Genomic DNA, 9,361 nt, shown 5'->3' on the forward strand with positions numbered 1-9,361 from the left:
CAGCTTCATCACTATCATATGAGTGAGGGTGTGGTCAAGCAAAAGAATAATAAGAACGTGTGTTGCTTCAAAGCAGCAAAGGCTGATTGTGTAAAGCAAAATTTTCTTTATTTTTTAGAGAGAAAATGTCAGAAGTTCTAAGAAAAATTAAGTTTTGCTGAACTGTTCATAAGTGTATTATCTATAAAAGCTTCTTTAGCATTTGGAAATGTAAGTTCTGTGAAAATAAACCAAACCCCATTCAAATTATATTTGTGCAATTCAGTGCCTTTCCTGCTTATTTTCTTCATTTTGAGTTTCTCATCAAGTTATATGATCATTGGTTTTTAGATTAGAATTTCCCAATTTCCCATCCTTCCTGTCTGATTGGCTTTTTTTTTTCTTTTATTGCCATATGATTTTGTAACTTAATGGACTTTGTAGACAGGCAAACCACTTCTGCAAACCACAGTATAAAACCATGAGGTTGTGTGCTAAGAAGCTGCACTGAATTTTGACTATGGTCATCATTGTTTTATGCAATTGTTTAGTAATTGCTATGGCATATGTGTGACTCTGTGAAACCACTGAATTCTTTACAATATCAATCAAATAGTGCTTATCACTATAAGAAACCCTTTTCTGATCAAAGCAGACAAAATTATAGACATTATGAAACTTACTGGTGTATTGTGCTTACAGATGCACAATATTGATACACCTCAGTCTTGTAAAAAATGAATGTAAGCTTGAATTTTGCTTTTAGTCCTTGCCTTGTCATGGAAAAATACATTGCCATTTGCAGCTTCAGGACTGGAGTTGGAACCAAGCAATCTCTTTTCTTTGAAGGGAGATCTGAAAGAAGAATGCCTGGAAATAGATGTCAAGAAAATTGGTCTCTGATTCCTTAGTATTGTGGCTCCTCTGAGATCCTGGGCCAAGAGTCTAGCACTGAGTGCCATTAGGAGTAGTCTCAAGACATGAAGAGGACTGCCTGCTTCTCATCACCTTAAAATGTTTCTGTGTGCCCATATCTTAGCCTCATCCTCATTTTCTTGTAACCTCTCCTCCTTTCTCAGTAGGAGCATATTCTCATCCCTGGCTTTTTTCCCCCTCCTCTTTCCTCCTTGGAGAAACAATAATAAAACTCTCAACTACTTAATTTATTTTCTTTTTCATGGTTCATTGATGGGTGTTTTGCAGTTAATCATACCCCTGTTCAGGATCCAAGTTCTTTAGCATATCAGAAATACAGACTGAAAAATGGGGGGGGGGGGGGGGGGAGAAAGTGAATGGCCTAGTTTTGGTTACCATGGCAACAATGATAAAGTATAGTCTTATTCTCAATTTTAGAGTACTTTTTACTGTTCCTGTAGTACTTTTTGGAATTTATTTGGTAGAGGCAAGAAAGTTACCCCTCTAATTCCTTTTGTAAAGTTTTCTAATACTAATTCTGGGTTGAGGGAGCAGTAGAAGTAGGGTAGAACTAGCAAGAAGGGAGGTAGGAAGGGAGGCAGAGATGACAGCAAAGAGAAGGTTAGAAATTTTTCCTTTGTGGGAAGATTTGACATAAGAGGTTCCTCTGAGATGTATAATGAAGATCTGTGCAGAGGCCCTCAAACACTTTCAGTGTGGCTGGATAATTAGAATAATACAACTCATTGTGAGCTTCCAAGGCATTGCAGGTAGAGCAGATTTTGAGGTTTTTTTGTACCCTGCCTCCATGAGCAAGATGAGTGCCAGTTTTCATTATAGTATTTGTATTTAACAACTCATCTAAAACTCATCATGAGAACCCTAGCAAAATGTTTCAGATCAGAAATAGCAACAGCATGATTCCAGGATGCTGTTATGTTTCTGGGAATTGCTTATTACTGGACCTGCTTGTTTCTATGACTGCAAACTAATTGAACCTATTGTTTCCAGTTGTGTCTGCTTCCAGTGATGGTACGGGGTCAGGCAGATTCCTCCTGCATGGTGTGGATTAGCACACAATTGCACTTCCTAGAACAGCCAATTTAGGCAAATTCTCTGGAAAGAGTTTTCCTTAACAGAAACAAACGGAACTTTTAAGTGAGTTTCATGCATTGACAGGATGAAGCCTTTTGCTCTTTCTAAGAAAGACAGCTGATACCTCATGTACTGTTTTCTTGTAAGTGCTCTTACAATCATTACGTGTCCTTTTTCCAGTTACCTTACAAGCTTTTCAGCAGAACAAAACTAGACAGGGTTGAGGAAATGTTCGATAGTTGTACATGTACTGCACTAAGGAGACAGAAAGTTCCCTTATTTTTACAAACAGTTATGAGTATAGTGAGGTCTCTGAGAAGCCTGGAAATTAGATGGACTAGCAAACCACAAATGGTTCTAAATGACCCTTGATGGAAAATGAACAGAAATATAAGGCCAAAAAGTGGATTGGCTGGTCAGGAAATTAAAGCTCTTCTCCAGTTCCATGTCCTCAACACAATATTCCATAATTACCAGCTGAAACAGTGTCACAGACCTGTCCTAGCACAAAGGCCTTGGCAGCTCTTCTCTATGATCTCACTGTGTTGTTTTTGGGAAAGTAATTTCTGTGGAAAGCAAGGAAAGAACTCAGAGGGTCCTGTGGTAAGATCTGAATTTGCCTGTCTAGGATGTACTGGCTGGGGATTCTGCTGTGCACTGGCTGCTGACACATGAGGTGGATTTATTTCACTGGATAAAGAGATTCAGCTTCCATCAGTATATTGCGTGTCACTTACACCTGACATCTACCTAGACATACTCATATTAATCATGCACGGAATAGAATATAAAAAAATTATAAAAAGCTTTCAACTATACTTGTTGCACAGATGACTGGCAAAATAACATTTTCCAATCTCCAACTGTGTTGCCCTCACCACAAGTAATTTTTTCCTCATTTATGCCATACAGATGTCTTCACGTTGTACCAATTCCTCAGCCTAACTCTCAGCTGGTATGGTGGAGAAGGGACATCAAGCAATGGGTGTGTTGGATTAAAACAGCATGAAAATAAAGGTTTATGAATTCTATGCTTGGGTGTTTTACATCACTGCAGGAAGCTCTGGCAGGCTGAATTGTCCTGCTTGTTTGGCTTATTCATTGTCCAAAACTCTGAGTTTGTGCCACTCAGTGGCTGTCACCTTTTCCACTTCCCTTCTCTGTTGAATTACATATAAATCACTCACCATCACTCATGTAGCTCGTCTAACAAACAGAGAGAAGAAAAATAGTCTGTCCTGCAACACTGCAAAGATATTTTGTTTCCCTAATACTTCCATGCATTTGGGGCCAGGTCACTTTCCTTTTAAGTCAATGACAGAAATTCAACTCCCTGGGTTAAGATCAAAATGACCTCCCCAGAAGAGAACTGAGTAGATTACAGCTCAATAATATCTTACAGCTCATATAATCATTACCTGAAGTTTTTTTTGCCTTCACATGATTTTTAAACATAGAAGCCCGATGCCCATGTGCCACCTCGTGGACAAAATGACTTTTTCTCCTGTCCTCGTCTAACCTTGTGTGCTGAAATTCCTCTTCCAGCAAGACCTGAGTTACAGAAGCCTCCAGGGAAGAGACCTAAATCAAGCAATTAAATTTATCTCTATATATCAAGCTCTACATATAGATATATTGGCTTAAAAAAAAAACAAACCAAAAACCACAACCAGACATAGTCAATGTGCATATCTATTGCTTCTTGCCCCTGATAACTCCTGCCTTCACAGAGAGCTGACAGTTGTAGCAGGAGCAGCTTTGGTGACAGGCACACAGAAAACCAAGAATTAAAAGCCATGTCTTGCAAACAGCTGGAAACTCACTGTTGGCTGGAGAAGTATTTTCACTACTACTGTTTTCCTCCAAGCTTCTGCAAGAGCCTGATTTTTTTGCTAAGTTGTATATTCCTGCTAAGATCCATGGCATGGAGTTTGGAGGAAATGGGAAAACCTGGGACTCCTGAAGGATTTACTTGTTCAAACTCAATACACTAATGGGCTTTAATTTGTGAACTTTTCCAGGTACAGGAATTTCAGCAGTGAATGTGAAATGGAGGCCTGAAGGCTTAATGTCCGTGAATCTGTTCAGCTGAGCAAAATAAACTATTCACTCCCAAGTCCATGAACGTTTGGGGCACAAGAGCTTTCCAGGAAGATGCAAGACACTCTTCATGGGACATTTGTAATACAATTTACCCAAAGAATGGATTTTTTGTAAGGATGACAACTGATAGATATCTCAAATATCACAGCTGAAGTCCTTCACTAAAGTCCATTTTTGAAAATTATTCCATCTCAAACTATAACTATTTTAAAATGGAGATCCCATTCACAGTAAGATTGTGCTCAACATGAATATTAGGGTCCTTGAACATGGGAATTTTCCTGTTCTTCTCTATATTTGGCAACACTATTACTGTGTGGAAATAATATTAATATAATATAATATAATATAATATAATATAATATAATATAATATAATATAATCATACACAACTCTTCTGTACCTACCCATATATATAGAATGTAGTGGAGTTTCACTGTGACTCATTTAGACCTTAGCCACTAGGCGGTAGTATAAGATTAACTCATGCAACAGTATCTGGTAGTTTTGTTTTCATTTTGCAGCAAACTTCGAAACGCATCCCAGCACCATAGGAAATACTGCAAAACACTCCTCTGTTTATTTATCAAATCAGCAAAACTCTGAACAAAAATATGGCTCACAAGATTCACTTAACTATGGATCAAATGCATTATTTGAAGCTGATCAAACACCAGGACAATAGGTACACACCACACCTTACCCCATCTTTTTCCCTCACCTTTTCAGTTTGTGATTAGTAACCAAATACAGTTTAGTCATTGAAGAATCTTATTTAGAACAAAAAACTACAATACAATCAAATTCTTCACACTGTGCTGTGAATCTCACACTGGAGCTGAATTAGGTGAACTAATTATAGGAGAAGTTCATTTTCAGAGAATCACAGAATGGCTGAGATTGAAAGGCACCTCTGGAGGTCATCTAGTCCATGCCGGGTCAAGCGGGACCATGTCCAGCTTGCTTCTGAGAATCTCCAAGGATGGAGACTCCTCAACACCTCTGGGCAACTTGTGCCATTATTTGACAACCTGGAGTAAACAGAAGCTTCCTTGTGCTTAGATTTTGTGATTTTGGGTTTTTTTTTTTTTTTAAATCTGTGCCTTATTGCCTCTTCTGTCAGTAAGCATGACTGAAGAGACCCTGGCTCTTTCTTTATTCCCTCTCATTAGGTGTTAATATACATGGAAACAATTTAATTTCAATTTTGCAAGTGTTTCAGATGAATATGGAAATTTCAATCTGGGTCTAACGTGACAAATCAATTTTATAGGTGTAGAATGATAAAAAGGAAGATGCCATGACCACAGGGTACAATACTGAGTGCATTTTGGGAAGGTACCAGCTATAATGAAATAAGTCATCCTGTTTTGCTGCATCTGCTGTGTTTGACTTGAGCAGCTCATGTGATAATGTGTTGGTTGAATGCCTTCACTGACTGCTAAAAAGGATATGCCAAAGTGAATTTGGGTAAGCAACAAAAAGAACAGATATGCAGCATTTTGTCTGCTTTTCACACAAATGAAACAATCTGAACTTTCTGCAATACCACCTGGGAGCCCTGAATTCATGTTTCATTGAGATCCTCAGCTAATGTTCTTTTGTTCTACCAGGTTCTATAGGTCCTGCCAAAATACCTGGGGCTATTGTTTATTGTAGGGCTGTACTGCAATCTTTCTCTTGGTTTTATTTTTTAATGATGGGGGAATGCAAGGAGACAATCAGGAAGAAAGCCTTTTTGTAGATTTTCATAATTGAAAAGTATTTTCTCTGGTGAGAAGAGGAATGCAGTACATTATTAGGAAGACTAAAAAGCTTTCCTTAATTTATTCTTATTTTGCTAAGAAAAAACTTTCCCTAGCAGTATATTTTAAATTTTTAAGGGTTGCCAATATCCTTATTAATGTACATTTTGTACAGGGCTGTTTAGATCCACAGTACTGCAAAGTGAATTTTAGACTAAGACTGGGAATAAGCCACGAAGTCCAAAGTAAAACAGTAAGGTGTTTTAATCTCAGGATTTGTTTTTAGCCTGTTACACAGAGAGGAGCCAAAAGCTACACAAGATTGTGGCCTCACCCTTTTTGAAGAATAAATTCTATGAATGTTCTCATTTAGTTGGAGTTCTGCCCTTTAAATACAAACAAAGTCATGAAAGTTGATGCTTTTTAATTCTGAAGTCAATATATTGGTATGCATAACCTAGTGCGCATAAAAACTGTAATTATATTCCAGCTAAACCTATCTCAGTCTTACACAACCTTTCCCACAGATACTGATTTCTACTAGCTTATTTTCAACCTAAATTTGAACCATCCTTGATCAATGTTTGCCAAACCAGCCAAGGCTCTGTACATTTCTTATTTTTGCACAATGTTTTTGAATTATGGGACCTGATCTCTCAAGGAAAATGGAAAGACTCCCAGCACCTCTAATAGTTCAGGATGAGGTCATACACACTATTATGTAAGTAACTTTTTTTCATCTCCTTTCATCCATTTTAATCTGATGCAAGTCATGAGTCCTCAAGACCCATTTCCTTTTTCTTTTCTGTTATTTTTGGAGGAGCTTCATGCCATGTACTCTGTTGAATTATAACATGAAGATGGACTATAACATACAGATGGGGATACTGTAGGGGAGAGGGAGTCTCAGAAAAACAAAAACAAAAAAAACAACCAAAAAAAACCTCAACCCCAAAAAACCCTCAAACTGTCCTTTGTTTTTTCTCATGAAGAAATTTCAGTCTGAATAGGTCATGGTATGAACAACAGATATTGCAGATGCTGCAGTTCTTTGTGCTGTGTGATAGTATAGCTATTTCCTGGGTCTGTAGGTATTGATATATTACATAAAAAATGCTTGTGGTTCTTTCCATAAAATAATAACATTAAACCCTTGCATCTTAATATATTACCTTGAAAACTCAAAGAGTCAATAGTTATTTTGGGAGGCTATCCAAAGGTTAACCAGATAAATTTAAAATTATGGTCATAAATAATCTAAACAATGACCAGCCGTAGAAACAGATGGTGCTTCTGGAAGGGCCCAAACCATTTCCACCCTTAATTCAATGTAAACCTCCTGTTTGGAGCTCTGGAGCTGAGGTCCTTTGTGCCTGCCTTTAAATCCTTAATTTCTTCAAAGGTGAGATTTGTGACACAATGTGTGAAGCTTCTTTAATCAGAAAGAATGCCAAGCCCCTGTTTGCATGGTTGACAGATGAACTGAGACAGCTCTCCCAAAATCAGAGAGAATGATCATGGAGTTACACAAATTACAGCTGAACATAACAAACCCATTCAGGCTTAGTTTCCACTGCCATTTGCTTATCATTTGTAGCACAGATCAGTTCCTGTTATGGTATTATGAATTGTTACTTTAACTTGCTATTATGGATAGCAAGTTGTCTGAAACAATCAGTCTGAAAACAATATGTCTGAAAACAATCAGTTTTGGTACCCACCTCTGGGTATTTGGTACCCATCTCTGATATTTCTATAGTTAGTTCTGGGGTTTTTTTTCAAGTGCGGCTTTATTTACTTTGGTTACTGGATTTGGCAGAATCAGATGCTTTGTGCTTGAAAGATACAAAGCTGCTGAGGTGAATGCTCTGAAACACTCACCTGAGCAAAAGAACTCAAATAATACAGCTCTGCAGGGGCTGGGTTTTTAGACAGCATGAAGGTTACCTGAATGATGATGACCCCACTAAAGGAGCAGTGGTGGTGAGTTCCATCAGACCTATTCCCAGCTTTAGGGCTTTTTTTTTAATGCCAGTTCCTGCCAGGAAAAAAAAAAAAAAAAAGGAAAGAAAAAAGGAAAAAAAAAAGGTGGGTGTAGGTTTAATGCTAGGATGTATTCACTAGGCAAGTTCTTGCCAAAAACCCTCTTTATGGAACAAAAAAATCATTACATCATAATAATTTAAAAGAATTATGTGAAGTAAGTGCAGGATATGCTAACTCCATGTAATTTATTAGTTCCTGTTCTTCATCAATCTTTCAGTCTCTTCTGCAACAGCTTATTTTTTACTTCCATGGTACTGAGGTCTCCCATTCCAAAAGGAGGTAAAGGTATCCAAAGTGGGGAAAAAATTCCTGAGAATTTATGAACTAGGTACATGGAGACATACCATTAAAATCCAAATAAATGGTACAATAATTACAACTCTGGGGCAGCATGAGTTAAAAGATTTCCTCCTCTTTACAAAATACCCTAGAAAAAAAAATTCAAGAGTCAGCCACATAAACCTACTTTTGCTCTAAAGTGGTTGATTATGGTTGTCTTTTTGTCTCAGTCAAGAGCCAGAAAACAGCTGTATTTATTTGATTGGTTTGTACTATTTCAGGATACTTGTAACTATTGATACAACATGCAAGTCAGTGGGTGGAGATATTTAATACAGAATAATTCCTAATGAGTCATTGGAGAGGAGGAAAAAAGTCTTTTTTGTAACTTCTTTTAGAGTTAAGGCAGCATAGCAACATTTGCAGTTCCAGGGACTAGATGATGTAGCTGTGGAGTTTAAGGTCTGTCTCTTGAAAGAGTTGAAAGTAAATACCTTTCAGTATAAAGGAGTTAATATGTTTTACAGAACATGGGGAAAGGGAGATGAACAGAGAAAGAGAGAAGGAAAGCATATGTGGAGGAAATAAATCTGTCTAGACTCCTAGAGTACTCTAGAGAAGTTAAATTTTAAAAGCTTGCATAAGAATAGCTTCCAAATATTTGTGTCAAAAGCTTCTGTGGCTAAGGCATCTGAACTTTAAAACAATATTAAATAAATATACCTTCACAATATTTTGAAAGAGGAAGAACTGAGCTACAGGGCCAGTGAAAGCTTGATTTCCATTTCCCTTCAAGTAGGCTTGTACAATTACAGTCATGGATGCGAGAGAAAGTGCTTCCTGTTTTCAGCAAGAGCAGTGGGAGATTTGAGTAGCCCCCAGCTTGTGCCTGGTCCTGCTTCTCCTGGGGGGCAGCTGGGAGTCAGAAATGGGACCCAGCATTGTGTACATGGGCAGCAGTGTGTCCCACAAGCTGGAGCTACTGAGTGACATTTCTGTACCCCACACACACTTATCAGTTGGTATTGGCCAATATCATCCATCACTGTTGTGGCCCTTGTCACTTAAGTCACTTAAGTCACTGTTCATTATTATCTTCTTATGAGTGAGCAATGCAGAATTACATTCTAGCATACAGCATGAAATACTTGCTGGCCCTCTGAAGCAACATCTCTAGATGAAAACTGGACTGATCTGAT

This window comes from Agelaius tricolor, unplaced genomic scaffold (genome assembly GCF_023055355.1).
Source record: "Agelaius tricolor isolate 1412-34295 unplaced genomic scaffold, bAgeTri1.0.p SCAF_8, whole genome shotgun sequence".
In the NCBI taxonomy this organism is placed as follows: Eukaryota; Metazoa; Chordata; class Aves; order Passeriformes; family Icteridae; genus Agelaius; species Agelaius tricolor.